Source organism: Sebastes umbrosus, chromosome 19 (assembly GCF_015220745.1).
Source record: "Sebastes umbrosus isolate fSebUmb1 chromosome 19, fSebUmb1.pri, whole genome shotgun sequence".
Classification (NCBI taxonomy): domain Eukaryota; kingdom Metazoa; phylum Chordata; class Actinopteri; order Perciformes; family Sebastidae; genus Sebastes; species Sebastes umbrosus.
Window position 1 is genome coordinate 10,358,585 of NC_051287.1, and position 20,086 is coordinate 10,378,670.

Consider the following 20,086-nt stretch of genomic DNA (forward strand, 5'->3'; position numbering starts at 1 on the left):
TACAGGCACCAAATTGACAGCTGCCAAATTTAACTACCGATAATGGTTTCTCTCATAGAAATTCATCTACTTGGTCGATTTGAGTGATCTTGATGTCAAATGATATGTTTTCTAGCATGCTGGATCTAATTTTGAACTGCAATATGGGGGCTATTTTGTGTCTGTTTAGTGTCTGCTTCCTCATGAGAGCATGGGGGTCACAGCATCTAGGGACTTCCTATTGTTGCTGATGGCTTTGTCTCCTTGTGTCGCAACGACCGTGCAAGATGTTTCAGCTTCACACACACACTTTCTCGGCGGGAAAATGAAACAGCTCGGTCTTGATGCTTGATTCCCTGGCCGACATATTGCAGTTAGAAAATGATTAAAACTATCGGAATTAGATCCAGCATGCTAGAAAACATATAATTTTACACCAAGATCTCTCACCAAGTAGATGAATTTCTATGAGAATTTCAATTTGGCGAAAGCAAAAAAAAGACTTTTCGACCACAGCCCTGAGATTCATCTCTTTGCTTCTATACTCTTTGGATCGACCCTGCCCTCCTGTCACATTGTCACATGACCTCCACTCCCTCTTGCTCCAACTCGGCAACACTCGGCTCACTAATTAGTAACACCTGCTCAGGTAGCTCGGATAGTTTGAACAGCTGCAAGTCAGCATGGATATTTCTCACTTAAAAAAGACTTTCAACAAAGTTTTATGAAGAAAAAAAAGGTACTGTGACCTGCACCTGACCTGCAGGATCTATTTCATGCAGTCTTGAAGAGTTTTAACAAGGACAATTTACCTGAGAGCTCTGCTGAAGCATGAACAATCCAAGGCCCATGTCCACTATCAGAAGCTGTGGCTCCATATCATTGCGCACAATGCAAAAGGTAACGTTAAAGGGAAACAAGGACATATTAAACTGTTGCATGTGTTGGCAGAAAAAAGATGAATATACTGTTAATAGTCCCAGGAATGACTCATGCAGGCTACAGCTGGTGTTTGACAGATAATGATACTGTAGCCAAGGCCACAAAGCTTTTGAAGCTGGTTTGTAGGCCACCTTCCACCAACACATCTGTGGAGTGGACCTTTTCTGTAAAGCTCATAAAGACCTGCAGCCATAACACAATGCAACAACAGGCTTTCCTCCTTGGACCTTGGCTCATATTTCTTATTGAAAAGGTGATATTGAAACCGACGTAATACACCTAACACTGAGGACTTCAACAACAAAGTCATTGACATCTTTGTCCAGAGGGATATAGGCGCCTGGATCTACAAATAAAGTAAGTGCCTCCTTTTTAAGGACTGTAATGGATAGTTTGACATTTGAATTATTATTATTAAAGGGCACCTATTATGCTTTTGTGCTTTTTCCCTTTCCTTTAGTGTGTTATATAGTTTTTTTTTGGTACATGTAAAAGGTCAGCAAAGTCCACGCCAGAAGGAGTTACTCTCCTCAACAGAAACACTGCTCTTGAACTGCTTGAAACGCCTTGATTAAAGTCACGCCTTTTCTTCTGTAACGTGGTGATGTCACCAAGTAACACATTCACGTAGTGGCTAGTTTGGCACACCCTCAAACAAGTAAAGGATAGTGTACAGCGAGCCAGTCATTGTTGTGAAATAAGCCTCGTTAGGTAGCTGTACATTATCCCGCTTATTAACGCTGTGATTGACCAATCAGAATTGAGTATTCAACAAAGCAGTGTAATAAATTTACATAACGGCATAATTGACCAATCACAACTAAGTGGGCCAGCTGACCAATCAGACCTGAAAATAAGCGTAATAGGTCGTCTTTAATAACTCACTGAAACATTGCATGCAATAGTAGGCCTACACTTTCCACCTCTCTCTCTCTCTCTCTCTCTCTCTCAATTCAATTCAATTCAATGAGGCTTTATTGGCATGGCCAAATGAAATAAGTGTCAATACCAGCTGGAGGTGACTCTTGTCTTTGCTCAGCTCTTGGTATTGCAGGGCTTTGTGGTCTGTCACTGTTTTATAGATGAAGCCAATATTTGATTGCTCTTTTTGAATGTTGATGTTTAATAGGATTTGGCCTTATTTAGCTCTGCAGGCGTTGTTTGTGGTTTTTCTGTGCACCTGCAGGATGCTTTTGAAGGACTCTAAATGCATAATTTTCACTGGATGTTTGTCCAATTAGGCCACATTATAGTAAGAAAGAAAACCCCACACCCGCTATCATAGAGGAGAATTGGATCTATGACAGATTTAGATAATTTGAGCCAGATTTGAATTTGAATATAAATGTCTCCATGTTTTTAGCCAACAAAATATTCTGCTTAAATCCATATTTGTTGGCATTTGCTCCTTTGGAAAAACAGCATTTACTTGCCCAGCAATATGACAGCACCATAAATTACATTTATATTATTTACCACAATGACACAAAATCATATTTTTCCCATTTGTTTAGGATGATGACATCACAAAATATGACAACAGGCATTCAAAACTTCATTAGAAAACCTCAATAGAAGCTTCAAATGTAAAGAAATGGCATTCATTACAGCCCTGAAATATAGATTTGATTTTAACCCTTTTATTGGCTTTGTGTATATTGTCTTGTGTTAGGCTACTGTGCGCTGACAACAATATTGCTTTATTTTTTTCTTTTTCCTGGTGCGCCGTCACCAGACGCTCATTGTCTGTGGTTATTGGTGTGCATTTTGTGGGAGTGAATAATCTGTTTTCTACTGGTGCGCTGACACCAAGATCTCTCTGTTTTCTTTCTCTATCCTGGTGCGCCGTTGCCAGATGCTCATTTCGTGTGGTTATTTGTGCGCTTTTTGCCCATTTTGTAGTGTTGAATAAGCTGTTTTCTACTGGTGCGCTGACACCAAGCTCTCTCGCTCTCTCTAGGGGAGTTTATTGTGTTGTGTTTGCACAACTAATGTAGACTACAGGTTATTTTATCCATCCATAAGTAATGCCACATTGATAGGTCACTGCCTACCCAGGCAAATAATTCACTGCATGTTACTGCCAGTGCCTACAGATGATCACAGCGAGCAAATCAAAACATGCAATCATGTTTGTCGGCGCAGGTTGCTCATGTTGGCTACTTTTTAATATGCATAATGACATATGCTGGTTCAACCGGTTGGTATAAAATCAAACCGGTGTAAGCTCGTACACCGGACCGGCAAAACCGGTAATCAACCCAACTCTAGCCATCACTCTGGGTTGCCAATGGGAACCATTGTAACAACTGTGAATCCAAGCTGACTACAGCTGCCATCCTCTGCAAAGGGGCAAGACACAAGCTTTTCGGTGACAGTTTTAAAAGCCTAAAAGGGGTGTTTGATACTAAAAATATAGTTTTTCAGCTAGGTATTCCTTATAAGATTCACTGTTTTCCGGGAAGTCAAAGTCTCCATTTCATGGGGTCTTTAAGGGGCCACCTAAAAGCCCTCCATTACACAAACTGTGACACTGACAACAAAATGTCTCCTTGTTAGACGATTGTATAAGTGTGTGTGTGTGTGAGGTGAGCAGTGTGACAGCTAGGACAGTTGAGGGGTCGCCGGCTGACCTTGATATCCGTCACTTCAGACAAGATAAGAGGGTGGATGGGGGTCGGAGACAGCAGCAGCACTCGGTCTGGCTTATCCTCCACTCTGTGATGTCTGCTGTTAAATGACCAGTTTGCCAGGATTTCTGTCCTCGCCTGCATCAGCCTTTAGCCTGACAGGGTGACGGCTCTGCATCAAAGGGTTTAATCATCACAGTTATCGCCGGCAGGTAGCTGAATATTTCCCCCTTTTGTGACCGTAGCAGCACCGTCGAGCAATAAACCTGTCAGCAGACATCACCTTTTGATGGCTGAAATTTGGTTGGATGCATATGCACAATGCCGCACGCCTGCGCTAACCTCATTGAATTTGTGTTATTGTCGGATGGATCCTGACACGGCGGTAGAAGGCAGAGGAAATGGTGTTGCGAGCTGCTTATTAATCAGACTTTCTTTTCTGATTCTTGTCAACCGGAGAAACTTTGATACAAGCAAAAATAAAAGATGTGCCTTTCAGTTCTGAATTTCTTTCTTCTTAAATGGCATTTAAAACGTGGGAAATTACACCCTTTGGGTAGATAGATTTAATAAATGCGGAGAGAGTGTTTTGATTTTTTTTTTTTTCCTCCTCCCAAGGGGGGCTTGAATTTACAGAGTAATTAGTTGAGTAGAATACACCCTCTAATTTACCCTCAGCCCATCCTGCTCTCCTCTGCAGCAAAGTTTACATTTGGTAATGAATTAAGAGCCTTGCACTATTAAAAGGGGGTTTTGCTGACATCTCTATAAGCTTAAGATAAGCTGGGCCTAAATCAAGAAAAATGCCGACCCAGCACATTGCAGTCCAAGGAAATCTTAGCGAGAAGAGCTTTCAGCGGAAGATAACAGTAGGTACGTATATTTGCCTTTGCATTACCCATAAAACATCCTGGTTTATCTTAATTTGAAAATGCTTTTAGAGGGAGTCGTATAAAATTAGAAGAATAGTCCTTTTATGTTGCTGCTTCATACAATAAAAAGTGTTTTTTAAAAACTGTTTAGTTGTAGAATCATATTATTTAAATAATTTTATGCTAAACTAGTATAAACAGTTTATTTGGATTAGATGTAATTGATACTATAAGAGAAGTTTAACCCCTCCCCATTCCTCCCTCTTTCTTAAAGGGGTAGGGATGGAGACAGGGTATGTTCAGGGGGAGATAAAAAGTCAACAGTAGATGTCACATAGAAGTGGTGTACATCATATGAAAGCTCAGAACATGAAGATTAATTTGAGGTGCAGCTCAGCACTGTGTGTCAAGTTGTTCTAGTCATTAATAAGAAATAGAAATTAATTAATAAATTAATTAATCAATTAAAATAAGTTATGAAAGTGTATAAGAGTATAGAGCATTATAATAGAAGTATATGATGGCCATTCCCATGCTCTATTATGTCTCATAAATTGTTGCAGCAATTTTTGGGTTGATACCATTTGTTACACAGATTTGGTGCTTAATTTAACCATTTTTTTAACCACTTGAGATTTGATAATAAATGATCAATAATCCCTCTAAAATACCACATTAAGACACCAAGACCTTGACGAACACCATAGAAAAAGCCATGCTGTGATTTGGTTTCAAAAACTTTTGTTTATGGCTATAAAAATGGTCTCACTACAATGAAATGGCTACTATCAGGACTAACATCATCACACATGAATACAATTGGGCTTATTGGATCCACAAGAGTCTCAGCCTTACTGTGATACCCAATTTATGTAATTCCAAGACTATTTAGGGACCCCAGTATGCAGAAATATTCAAATACACCATTTTAAAATAGGCTAAAATAGCACATTTATACACGGATTAAAAAAACTGCATGTGATTATCATAAAGTGGGCATGTCTGTAAAGGGGAGACTCATGGGTACCAATAGAACCCATTTTCATGCACATATCTTGAGGTCAGAGGTCAAGGGACCCCCTTTGAAAATCACCATGCCAATTTAGCGTAACTTCGTAGTGTTATTTAGCGATCTTTCCTCAGGTTTTCTAGTTTCACATGATACCAGTATCTCACTAGCTTGAAAACTCAGCCCGCAACAACCTCTGAAAGACAGAATAGCGGCAGAGCCTGCCGGTGGGCGGTCAGAGTTTTAAGGGGTTAACTCACAATCCTCCACAGTGACTTTCCGATCAAATCTACAGCCATAGTGCACTCACGTGTTATATAAGAGTATGTTTCGTTCACTTTCTTCCACACTGCTAAAACTGTATATACCCTAGAGATGGAAGCTCACAACAACAGAGAGTAAATGGTATTTTTTGGAAAGTGATATTTTTTTTTCGCTCTCCAGGCAGCTTGGACTCCGATGTTGCTTTCTTTCACTCAGACTACATGTACTGCATACTGTATTGACTTGACAGTGCTGTGCTATCTGTCCATCTACTGCAGAGAGGCGAAACTCACAGACGTACAAGCTCATTGACGAACAAGCTGACTTGTGGCAGCTGACATCCAGCATGTTCTGGCATCCATAGTGTTCTGTCTGCATCACATCTCTGAGTGGTGAAGAATGCAGCATGCAGCCTACACATGGTCAACAGCAGGGCTTTTCCTGGCTCAGAGTGGGCCTTTGGGGGGTGATTACGCACCGCAGTAAGCATTATCGGTTGCAGTAAAGGCAATAAGTCTGTGTTATAGAGCCTGGCTGGTACAGGATTTTTGGGACCGATACCGATATTAGGATATTTCATAGTTTAACAATAAATTGTATTGTCCAAAATGACATCAATGCACTTAAACAGTACATTTCACTGGGATTAGATAATTATAAATAACAATAATTTCCTCTAGGGGTGGGAAAAATGGATTTACCTATGTATCGTGTTTTTTTTGTTTTTTTTTATATATTTCAATATATTTGCTTCATTTGAGTCTATGCGGAGGTAGAAGGAACTTACTGCTTTTATTGTTGTAGTCTCAGTAACATCACGTCATATCTGTTCTGTATCCGTCATTAAAACAAACGAGAAAGTAGAAAACGGCGGAGGGTCCGCGTGGATATGACCTGCACCCTCACATTTTAAATCCAAAGTGGTAACCACGACAACCCAGTTCGAAAATTCCAAATGTTACTTTTTATTAGTGTTTGTATAATGTGTCTATTCAGAACATGGTGGCTTCTGCTGGTAATTGTCATGTTTTGTGCTGGTTTATAGTTTTAACCATTAGTGAGGTGGCTGTCACATTTCTTAAATCACATTCAGAGAGGATTAGAATTGCCTTTTATTCTCCATTCCTATCATTTCGGAGCTAATTTTCCTTTGGTGCTGTTGGCTAAACACTCTTTGGGGGGTGCCGACAAATCCTGCACAGACACACTGCAGACAGGTTTAGGAAAAGCGTTCATCAAAACAAATCAGTGCAAAATGATTGTGAATTAGCTCCACTGTAGGGGTCAATAATGTTAATTATATCGGAAACGAGCAGTTTGAGAAGAGTGTTATCTTAAGTATTAATCTACCTCGCAGCAAAAAAACAACTGGTGGCGATGAGTTGTTTCCTGGCAAGTCGCACAACAATCAATTGGTCTATAGATCCTTGATTTAAGAGTCCTTGAGCAAGACACTCGACCCCCATTTGTCAGTAAGGACTCTGCTACCTCTGATCTCAGAGAGAAATGTAATTTGTACCTACCAATAGTGTACAAAGAAAGAAATGGAAAAAACCTCAGGAGGAGCAACAGAGGAGGGATCCCCCTTCCAGGATGGACAGAACAAATCACAACAAATCAATTGTTTCTGCTGGCCCCAATTGGCAAGAATGATAATGCTGTAATTCTTCTGGCGAGGACACTTTCACTGTTTGATATTCCGATGCCCTTAAACTGTATAACATGCGCGTGTCAGTGCAGTTGGTAATGCAAATTGATAAAAGGTATCACCTTTGTCACCAAGTAAGACTTGAATCCTATTTACTTTACTGGCAGGCAGTATAGGGAAGCTTCACTGTCCTTCAAGTCTGTGAATTCTTCCTGGTTCCAGCAGCACTGACCCGACTGCGGAGGGGCGAGTGATAAAAGGATTTCCAGAGCTCAACAGAGGATCACATCATCCTAAGACAGCTCTGATAAGGTTTCATACTCAAGTGCAGCTCTTTCATTGCACTGATGCAACACAGGGAGGATCACAGTTCGCTCACCAGGTGAAACTGAAAAGGCTTTTCTGGCAGTTTTAATACAAAACCATCGCCAATGTGAGATACACTGTTATTTTGGATATAAAGATGTATAATATAGCAGTGTTAAAAGGATTAAGTTAACAAAAAAAAATCAGTTCACTGTACAAAATGGTATTAAATAAACTGTTACACAGTATACATTCACTTAAGTAACAATTTAAATGCAATGATTTGACTTGTAATGTAGTATTCTATGGTAATTATATATACTGATATCAGCACGCTGGACTTCACAGCCGTACATTGATGTACTGTAAGTCTAAATTGCATTACATTCTCAGCTCACAGTATGTGGTTCTTTTTCAGTACAGAAGATGTCTATCAAGGCTAAAAGCAGGCTGAATTTAATTGAAAATCTTCAAGGTTATGTAAAACTATTATTCAACAACGTCGATGGATATACCTCCATGTGAAACAATTCATCATAAATCATAGTCCATGCTGTGATGTTGAGATGACAGCTATATGTGCCCTAGCTGTATAATAGACTAGAATTTTCCCAGCACATTCAGCTCAACCTCAATTTGCTAGACATTGCTTTGGGTACAAATCACCAAATCTGTGCGTGCTGCGGTAGTTTTGAATAATATGTGAGTACATGAATACATGAAACATTGGTTAAAATGCAGGAGCAGGTCGTCTTCACGGAGCCGGCTGCCATGAGAAGTTTCAGTTGGTTGCATGATTAAGACATGTTAATAATGAGGATGTGACTACTTCAGTATGTATAATCAAGAAAATGTTCTTTAAGTATGACAAGTAAAAGTTCTCGATGTAGAAAAATGGCCTGCGAGACTGTTATACTATTATATATTATACTATTAGATTGTCACTACTCATACATGAATGTAAAAGCAGCATTTTACTGCTGTAGTTTGTTGATGTGGAGCTATTTTTAAACTATTATGTAGGACTGCAGCTAATTATTTTTCCCTCTAGATTAATCTGCTGATTATTTTCTTGATTAATCGATTTGATTGATGTTTGGTTTGTAAAATTTCAGAAAATAGTGACAATTTAATTGTACAAATGTCAGTTATTAAAATCCTAAAAAAAGCAGCAAGTCCTCACATTTGAGAAGTTTGAAACATGAAATTTTTAACTTAAGGGACTTAAATGATTGTTAAAATAGTTCGACTAATCAATTAATTGACTACTTGTTTCAGCTCTACTTGTATATATTGTTAGGTACAGTAGTTTAATCTATAACAAAATATCATATTTTATAAAATCTTCATATGCAAAAATCTTAATCTGTAAAGTAACTAGTAACTAAAGCTGTCAAATAATTGACTTGGAGAGTCTATTGGCATGAATAGAAAACACTCAAGTACAGTACAGTACAAGTACCTCAAATTAGGTAAATGTACTTATTTACATTCCATCACGGCTTATCTTTACCAGCCAAAAGATTACATACAAGATAAAAAATCACATTATTAACATAGCTACAATATTTGTGTACAAATGACTAATTAGCTATTAGCTTTAGATAGAAAGTAAACCTAACTATTCATTTAAAAGATTAAGATGTTGAGATGATGAGGAGACGGAGAGGGCATTCAGTACAATGCCATCCTGAAATGGAGCGTAGTGTTTAGCAGCTAACGGTGTGCTGCTGTATTCATGTACTGTGAATTTCTCTGTGGAATCAGCTTATGAAAGAAGAGAACTCAGTATCATCCTCCTCAAGACCTATAACCCTCAGTGTTTACCTCCCGTTGCTTTTTGCAGGAACGGCTCATTCATGTTTCAGCCACGCTGCTGATTGATCGGCCAAATCTGGCAACTCTGCTCAACTCAACATAGCCAACATGTTACGTGAGCCAGCAGCGTTATGTGAGCGAGGGCAAAAAAAGTAGCTGATGCCAACTGAAAATGTCACTAGATTTGTTGTTTGGCGCTTGTGAGATGTTTAGTCATTAAAAGGAGTCTGAAAAGTTATCACATCTGGTGAAACAGTTTGCTGGTTGGCAACAGTGGTGCTTGGTGAGCAAGAAGTAGATTCAAGAAAGCTGAGCAATGATGGATACAGTAGATGCAATCGTTTTTGTTTATGGCCCTTACTCCTGCCTACACGTAATATTGCCAGGCACAGCAAAGTGTATAATGGTGTGAGTACTGTAATGTTGCTGTTGGGGTGGAAAGTGCAACAATTTTGAAGTCAATTGTCATTTTAAAATCGAGTTTCTTTTTTTCTCTGTCAACAAATCTGCAAATGCATTTTTTGAAAATTGCCATGCATTCATTTTCTTCCAATCTCATCCATAAAACCATTTCTCCAAAAAGAAAAAATATAATATTTACAAAAACAGTAGTTTCTTCGCACTTTCATGCTCGGGCCTTAATAAAATAAGAAGTTAATATTAAACACATCAGAATAATGTTCCCTGGGAACATTTTTCATTTGTTTCCCTTTAGATATGTACTCGCAACTAGAGCATAATTAAAGTATTCATGGTGATGTTTAGGGAATTAAAGTAGTAGTGTGAGTTTGGGAAAAAACTGGAAACTTGATAAATATAAAAAAAAGAAAAAAAAGAAAGAAAACATCTACAAACCTTCAACCGACCGACTTTAAGGAATGCAGTGTGCTTTTGCTTAAGGGCCAGATCCTTCAAGGATTTTTTTTAATGCATTTTTGTACGATAATAGAGTTCAATGACACTGAATCACAAGCTGTATCAGGCTGTAGGTACACAGACGGTTCATTTGGCTCTCTTCAGAGGATTTGTCGAAAGCGCCAATAAGGTTAAACAACGTGCCTTATCCTTTAATATTTGCCTGCATTGCTGACATTTCACAAATGTATTCGAATAACACGAGTTATCTCTTTGCACCTTAAAATGATTGAGTTCGCTTACAAGTTTTCTTTCTTTTTAACAGAAAGAATCCACATTTATTATAGAGACGCAATGACTTTTGCCCCCCTGGTGCCACAATCAGTCCATACTTTATACAACTAATGCTCTTACATAACTTTTCTGTCATCTATCCAACACATTTCTGCTTGTGAAAATTGCCGATTAACTGGAGTGATTTGTAGGCCTTTCTTGCACTGTACTGAGTGTTTCTTGTTTGTTTCTTTGAATCCCTGCAGGGGCTGACAGGTTTATCATTAAAAATGATTTTCTTCCGTTACTAAAAGGCACCCGTTTTTTGTATTTCCAACAGTCGATACAGTGCAGGACTTGACAAACTGCAGTATCTACTGCAGACGGGATCAAATAGAATAGAAAAGCGAGGATTCCTAATTACTGCCTTTAAAGTACGGGAAAAATATTTTGTTTTTGTTTTGTTTCTTTCCTACCTCCGGTTATAAATTTCGATATATACATTCCCTTTATTGTATTCCTGTTTTGCACTTAAACTATTATTTCTTACTTTTCCAGAAACACATTTCCATAAACATGTAATCATAAACTCTGCGATTGTCCACACCTTATTTGTTTGTCCTTTTGTTTTGCATCATTATGTCTCGCTAATGCACAGATGGATTCATTAAAATTAAATTAGCATGCCCTCAGATAGGCAGAAGCTAAAACAACAGCTCCCGTGTCCTCCTGCAGCTTATTATTGCAAGCTGTCAGGCGCTGTGTTGCTGGGCGATACTGTAAAATTGTTTTTCTAAGGGAAGTGCTTTCGAATTTAGAAACATTTATGTAATCCTTGTTTCATTTGCATATGACTATGTGTAGTTTGCGAGAGTGGGAGTGAAATCACTCTACGAGATGATTGTGCGCTTCCCTCGGGGGGATTCAGAGCTCGACTCCCACCCCGCGCCAGCCCCCTTTGACGGTGGAAATAGATTGATGTCTTTGAAATGCCCTCCAGAGTCCCTTTCTTTACCACAGAAAGATTTTGATGGCGGCGTTTACCACATGTGACTCGAGATGCAGGCTTTTTACAGATAGTCACGACACCTATGTTGACATCAAACCATTCATTTAGGTAAAAACGTGGAACGCGTTTCGATACTTTCCGGCGAGAGCACAAGCGGAGATGGATCTTGCGGCATATCATTAGTCCATGAATGCGTGTACATGTTTTTGCTAATGACAGTGAAAGCAAAGCCCCGGGCTTATCTCGCTGTCACCCACTTCAGGATCTGCTGACTCAGCTTATTTTTTTTTGTGTGGGTGTGTGTGTGTGTGTATTTTTTTTATTCTTCAAGTGTAGACACTCGCTGTTCTCGATCCTGGCAGAACAATGAACGCTGGCAGTTCAGGGAAACGTGTTATCGTTCACCTTGTGCTGTCAACACGTACAGTATTTAACTTCCAGAGGAGGTGAGACATTTGTCATCACCATAGCTTATGTTTTTTTATTTCCAGTCCTTAGGCTTTTACCGATTTAACGACAGACCTTGCAAAGCGGACAGTCACATTCAAAGCCTTTAGATACAGTACCTCAAAATAACCCGCGATAGGCTACTTTAACCTTAAAACGACCGCTATTCTGTCTTTCAGAGGTTGTTGCAGGCTCAGTTTTCAAGGTAGAGGGAAGTTACTGATATAAGATGAAACTACAAAACCTAAGGAATCCATTGGTACCAACCATGTCATGCTAATGAAAATGGGTTCTATGGGTACCCACGAGTCTCCCCTTTACAAACATGCCAACTTTATGATAATCACATGCAGTTTGAGGCAGAAACCATGCAGTTTTTTGCATACAGTACAAATGTGTTATTTTGGCCGTTACTAAAATGGTGTATTTGAGTATTTCTGCATACTGGGGTTCCTAAACAGTCTGGGAATTACATAAATTGGGTATGAATGTAAAGCTGAGACTCTTGTGGATCCAATGAGCCCAATTGTATTCATGAGTGATGATGTTAATGACGATAGTAGCCATTCCATTGTAGTGAGACCATTTTTTTAAACTTGACCTCACTGTATAAAATGACCTTCGGTGACCTCTAAGATAATCACAGCCTCATGAAACTTTACAACCACACAGAGACATTAAGGGGGTTTCTGAGCAGTTTCCAGAACAGAAGTGCTCGCCATCCAATCACCGAAACATGCAATTCTTGCAGAAATCTCCAAACGTCAAAAGTTTTTCACACCAAATCACAGCATGGCTTTTTCTATGGTGTTCCTCAAGGTCTTGGTGTCTTAATGTGGTATGCTTCAGGGATTATTGATCATTTTGATCAATTCTTGAGTTGTAAAAAATGTTTAAATTTAGCACCAAATCTGTGTAATAAATGGTATCAACCCGAAAATTGCTGCAACAACTTATGAGACATAATGGAGCATGGGAATGACCATCATATACTTATATCATCATGTTCTAAGGCCTGATACACGTTCACAATTTATTAATTAATTTATATTTCTTATTAATGACTAGAACAACTTGACGCACAGTGCTTAGCTGAATCTCAAATTAATCTTCAGGTTCCCAGCTTCCAGATGATGTACACCACTTCTATGTGACATCTATTGTTGACTATTTATTTCCCCCCGAACATCCCCTGTCCCCCACCCCTACCCCTCTAAAAAAAGAGGGTGGAATGGTAAGAGGTTAACAATGCACTGCTAAACAGCCAATGAAAAACTGAATCTCACATAAATGGACAGAAATAGCACAAAAATTGGTGTCTGTATGAATCGATACTGCAATAATAATGTATTCATATAGCACCTTTCCACTGTAATCATTTGCAGCGTGCTTTATCGGGTCAATGGAATCATTTGGGATGCTTTGCAGAATCATTAAGGCGGACTTTGAGACTGTTTCAGCAATTAGTATGAGTTAAAGAGAACATGTGTGTCTTCTTCATAGCAGCGATATCAGATGCCATGCCTTTATTTGTACTTGAGTGATGTGTCAGGGCTAGACTTTTTCTCTATACATGTAACCTTCAACTACCACCTTTCTTGCCCAGTATTTCTGGCTGCTCTTTCATTGAAGACTGGGACATACCGTACTGTGCATATTGCAGACAGACAGACATACTGAACTTTTATTCTTAGCTTGTAACTTTGTGCAAGAATATTTCATTCTAATATAATTATGATTTATGTTGTAATCTTGATTTTATCAAATATTTTAGCATTCAGGCTAGATGCCTCAATCTTGGAAGAGAGTTTGGCAGAAATATGAACCTTCCCCACTCTGTCTTTCCCCACCTATCTGCTCAGCATACACAGTATTTGATTAGATCAAACTATAACAACTACATCAAGCAAACAGCATGAAGAATATTGAATAGGTACTGTTCTTTTGCCAGTACTTTGCGTTTTTGGTAGTCTTCTTGCATAGCCAGATCTCCACAGTGCTGTGTCAAAAGGTCTGCCTCCACATATTATCATTCTGGGGAAAAAAAATGCTCTGGCTTGTTTCTATTTCTTTAAACCAATCCCAATCGCTAAACACAGGATGAAGCGGCAGTGCCCTTGCAAATTAGAAAGCACAGATATCAGAATCAGAAATATTTTATTGATCCCCGGGGGGAAATTGGGGCGAAACAGTTGCTCCTGTATGATAAAAAATAGAAAAAAATAGAAATAAATTAAGAACATACTGTAATGCTACATGGTGTACATATTGCTACAATATAAACGCAATATATATGTAATGAAATATAAGTACTAAAATGAAAAATAAGAAAATGAGAATATAAGATGCATGAAATATGTACAAATGTTTGCATTAAGATGTGCAATATGTAACAAATAACCACAGTATTAAAGCTGCAGTGGGTAGAAATGGAGCAAATATATGATTCAAAAAAGTTATTTTTATAAAACGGTCACAATATCCTGACAGTAGTGCATGAGACAGGTAATGTTAGAGAAAGAAATATTGTGACCGGGAAAGTCTGATGACGTCATTTGGCATAAAAAATAGCCATTTGCTTCTGTTCGTTGCATGAGAATTTGTATTTTCGGAACAATGTGAGTTTGTTTTCTTGATAACAGGCTTTCAGTCCAATGGGACATCTTTCGCACTATTAGGGTTTTGGAGTAAGAGACCGTCGGAACAATGGCAGGGCATCACGTTGGGAGCAAAGGAGCAAGTCAAATGTTGGACTAGTGTGGTTCAAAACGGGTGACCGCTGTTATTTTCCCGTCAGCGTTGGTTCCTTTTAACCATGTCTGCAGTCCTTCCCTAACCTTAACCATGTGGTTATTATTGTAACCATGATGACCAAGGTCCCTTGACCTTAACACACTTGTAAAGATTTTAGCTTTCTTTTTCTTAATGAGTTTTTTGTTTTAGTAATTTATGTGAGAGGACGCATGTATGAAGACACATGGTTGAAGTTCAGGACTGAACCCCATATAGGCTGCGGGAGAGGTGTTTCAGCTATTATGAAAACCTGAAAAATGTTTTTGGCATAAATGGAAGAAAGCCGCATGTTTCTTTATGCTGAACCAGTCGAGACAATTTATCTCTATATGTCACAGTCGTTAGATTTCTGCAGCACAGACAGAGCGGTCAACAGCAGCATCAATCATCAGGAGAAAACTCTATGTACCACAAAGGGCTCTAAAACACAACTGTAATTTTGTAAACACATTTGTTTCTAACCTTAAAAGGAGTTCAAACGCTTTAGAACAACTTCTGGACAAATAATATCCTAGAGTTGTGACACTTTAAAGATATGTCATCGAAATCCACATTGATTTTTCCACGTCGTCTCTTCTGTTGGCCATTATGTCCATGTTTACACAGACATGCAGCATCAAGGCTAACACTGTGCTTGTATCTTTTGACTCAGGCTACATTCACACAAATAGGATTATTATACTTCTTATTGTCCTCTATCTTTCCCACCCACACACACTCAAACCGAGTAAATGTAGTGGAAAAAAAGTCTTATTTTTCAAACGCAGTTACAAGGCTGCTGCTAAGTGACTATAGACCAACTTCAACATCAAATTTACTTTAAAAATGAACCGATTTACTACATCATGGGTCAAGAAATTTGGTCCACACACATCTCACTTGTTTCCTCGCAGTTTCGTTGCTGTCTGTTCTCACACTCGTAGCTCTGCCGGTGACTCAGGACTCCAGAGTGCAACCATTTTGGTTGAGTGCGGCTAAACATTTTTATTGGTCGCACCGGTGCGCCTGATATTTAGCAGGTCTGTCTCTGTGTGTGAGCCGGATGTGTGGAACCGTGCCATGTTCTCCTCCTCGAGCGACAATCACAACCTTAAAACATACCGGTAATTCAAAATGAAGAGAACTATTGATTGTTTTTATGTCCCTGGCTCTGAATGGCCCAGCCCGGACCGACATCATCAATCACGAAGGAGGCTAATTAACACTCCAAAGTTATGCTAAAAAAACTGGTATGACCATTTTCAAAGGGGTCTCTTGACCTCTGACCTCAATGTATGTGAATGAAATTGGTTCTATGGGTACCCACGAGTCTCCTCTTTACAGACATGCCCACTTTATGATGATCACATGCAGTTTGGTGGAAAACCATGCAGTTTTTTGAATGCAGTATAAATGTGTTATTTTTGTGTATTCTAAAACGGTGTATTTGCATATTTCTGCATACTGGGGTCCATAATGGAATTGCATTAATTAGGCATAACTGAAAAGCTGAGACTCTTGTCGATCCATCCTCATTGTATTCACTTGTGATAATGTTAGTCCCCATAGTATCCATTTCACATAGTGAAACTGATTTTATGCATATGATGGTGTGTCTTTATACAATGACGGTTTTCCTAAAATTAGATGATGAAAAAAACCCGCAATATATCGCCTTGCTTGCAGTATCGCAGTATATCACCATATATTGAATCGTTACCCCTGTATCATTATACGTATTGTATCGCCAGATTCTTGCCAAAACACAGCCCTAGTAATCCATGAGAAAATACGTTTCCCTTGAAACGTTATTCAGAATGCAGTCTACATACATAGTCACCTGAAATAGCAGAATATAGTCGCAGAATGTCAGGAAGTATGGACAAATGGCTCAGGTACTGAAATAGCCTTCAAGTTACATTTTCCAAAATCAAACCATTGGCAGTCTTTTGAAATGTTTTTAAAAGGTAGACACATTTCAGAAGTCTATGTGCAGGACTAACCATCTCCAGAATGTGTGAAGTATACAGGGTCGCTGAATGAAAATAGGTGACATAATTCCTCTATGAAAACACCTTTCAATGTTGTCAGTCTCTGCACTCACAGGGGAGACGGGGTCGTGCCACTGACCAAGAACATGTTTATAAAAAGTTGAAGAGGCAAAAATCCATGGCCATTTTCACGAACTACCGCTAATCCACTCAAAGGTAAAAGAGACCGAGTCAAGTCGAAGTGAAGACTCATCTCCAGTCTGCCTTTCAGTTTTCATACAGCATTTTCCATCATCTTTTCATGTGGGTCATGTTAAAAATGTGTCAAATACACCACCCACAGCTCAACATTTCAGCATCTGTCTTCTTTCAGAAGCTGTGCAGTGAGTTGAACCAACCACATGGCAGCTTTCCCTCCACAGCTATTTTATTTTTACATTTTTTTTTAATGCGTGATTGCTTTCATGCTTTGCTTTTCACAACATGACAGGTATTTCCAATCCGCAACAATGACCACTGATTAACACCTAGCCTATTAACCGCCCACTCTTGTGGATGTAACACAGGATGGCGATGAAAAAAGCTACTGTGGCTTCATTTACCACAGCGACTGAGGAAGGCAGATGCCAAACTGTTTACTTGTGGGATTTTTTTTTTCTTCACATCTGAATATGAACCGAATTAAAGCACAATCTGTTCAATTTGGAAATTTAATTTTTTTGGCGAATTTAGGGCAGAAGTTTTGTTGATAATATTCTGGCAAATAAAAGTTTGCCGGAGCAGATTGGCGCCAGAGGAAAAAAAAAAACAGCTTGACCAGTGAAAAGTTCTGACATTTTCACTTCGTTGCCATAGATACAGGCACAGATGACCGGAAAGCCTTTATATTCATTGCGCACTATACTGGATCACAGTTGAGGTCATTGGCGTGGGGGGTATTGTGCTCTTTGATTTGTGAGTATGAGCTGCCTTTAGAATGCCGATTCAAGGCTGTCCACAACAAGCTACACAACAGCTCTCAATATTGTTGCTCAACATGTTACATAACTTAAGGACAAGTTCAACAGAAAGGAAACGTTTTTTCTATGATTTTTCTATGATAACGCGTTAACGTAAGTTCGTTTTAATGCCACTAATTTCTTTAATGCATTAGTGAAACTTAATGCATACAACAATAGTTGTAGCAGTATCACATCATTTGCCTGTACACAAACTTAACAAGACAGTGTATTTCCTTATACCATAGGCTACCTAAAAATGGAAAGGATCTGCCAAAAAATGCTTGTTGCCAATCCCAGCATGCCAAATTCAGACAGAAAAACCACTCTGGACAGGTCACCACTTCACAGCAGGGCTCTATTCATTAAATAAAGAAATAAAAAAATGCTGAAAATGTGTATTTAGTCTCTCTCGCTGTGGGGTATTTCATAAAAGCCGCTTTGCAGGGATTTTCATTGCCTTTTGAACTTTTCTAAAATCAAAGCAAACACACTCTCTCTGCTTATTGCTTTAATCTAGGCTGGCAGGTAAGTCTACCCAATTACCATTTTTAATAAATAATTCTCACACAAACCTGTAAACACATTTTAGTTTGCCAACGGTAGCGGCAGCCTCTCCCCAACTTCCTTCACACATCTGAAAATCAACAAAAGTGGGGAAATCAAAACAAATAAAAAAAAACTCCAAACCATCATCAAACAGGTCGGCATCAGCTATGAAGCAGAGGTTAGATTCCCAAACCAATTCTCCTAAATAAATCCTAGTTTTAAGTCAAAAACCTTCAAATTGTCTTGGGAGAGGAACCCCAAACCCGATATCTCCTATTATATTTTATTCCATGTAGATATTCATAATACGTCTCTGTATCCTGCTGCATAATATGTACGAACATCCTGACTGGGACACTGCTCCTTAAACCTGACTGAATAGCTCAGCTATCACTGTTGTAAAGTTATTGTATGGACCCAGTCAAGGTGAAATGCTGCTTCTTTCTTTGGAGCACTAGGGATTATACAGTGCACCTTAATTACTGAACCACATTAGTAACCCGAGAATCGGATTGCAAGCATTCAAACTAGCTTTGAAAGGAAAAGTGGAAATGACTACCATTAAAAACTTTGACTGAGGGAGGTAATCATACATTCTAAGAAGGGAATATGTGTGAGGTGGTGATGCAATCCCAGTCACTTAACAGATACAATTATGCTCTAGTTTGCATTCATGCCAACGCTGACAAGTTCATTATGATGTGAGTCACCGAGTTACCGACTTTTTCGCACACAAGCGGATTACAAAAAAAGAGAGATCAAAACATGAAATGTTTCCTGTGGCGTCCCTTAGCTTGGAATACATCGCTATTTTGGCAGGAGGCAGTCTTCCTCGGCCAAGAAAACTGCTGTGTTAAGCTGTGCCCACCATCCCCTCCAGGCTACCGGGAGTTCCTCTGTCCCCCATTAGTTTCTCTCAAACAGAAAAAGAAGTATGCAGGTGCTTTGTTTAGATGCAAGTATTTCCTTCTGCGTCATCTCAAATATGTGTGTGTGGATCTCTGTCTTCCTCTTTGCATGTGATTCTATTCTGTAGTTTCCATATCGATATGATTCCTGCATGCCATGAAGCTTCGCTGCTTTTGTTTTGTGTCTAAAAAAGCTGGTGGCATCCTCTGAAGTGCAGGTTAGCAAGCCTAATGTTTATACAGCACTAACATCCAAGAGAACAAAGGACCCCTGGGGGCTGCTGCCTGCTTTCGGGCCGAGATAGCAAGCAGGAGAGGTGACAGCCGGCAGCCAATTCATAATGCGCATTATTGCCCTCAAACGCAAGCGCTATGTTTTTCTGGGAGTATTATGCCTTTTATTGTGCGTGTGCAGGTTTGTTTGTGTGTCTGTTTATGCACACACAGATGGGCTGAAAACATTTTACATGAGAAACAGGCATTACAGTAAGAGAATATTGATCAATATTTGATCAGCGCTGCCTAGTTTGACCGTTTGATCGGAGTTTGCGATTGATTGACAGCTGCCTCCGTTGAATGAACAGCCAATAGGAACGCTCTCTCTCTGAAATGACCTGTGATTGGCCAAAGTCTCCCGTCACGGGCTAGATTTTCTAAAACCTGAAAACAGAGCCATGAGGAGGTGCAGAAGTCTAGTTTTCTCTCAGAACACTTGAATTACAATATGCTGAAAGGTTATTATGGTATTATTGCCTAATGATGACAAAAATATTCTGCCTACTGCCGCTTTAATGTCAATGCCATACTAATTAATGT

At 39.2% G+C, this 20,086-nt stretch overlaps 1 protein-coding gene across 3 annotated transcripts in view; it reads left to right on the forward strand.

Moving 5' to 3' along the window:
- The first annotated feature begins 621 nt into the window (after positions 1–621).
- lrrtm4l1 (leucine rich repeat transmembrane neuronal 4 like 1) overlaps positions 622–20,086 on the forward strand; it is a 143,580-nt gene continuing 124,115 nt past the window's right edge. For 2 of the 3 annotated variants that reach the window (XR_005204433.1, XM_037753082.1), the window contains exon 1: positions 622–1,278. The gene's annotated coding sequence lies outside the window, so the exon portion shown is untranslated. The remainder of the gene's footprint in view (positions 1,279–20,086) is intronic. The other variant, XM_037753081.1, reaches the window with a different exon arrangement.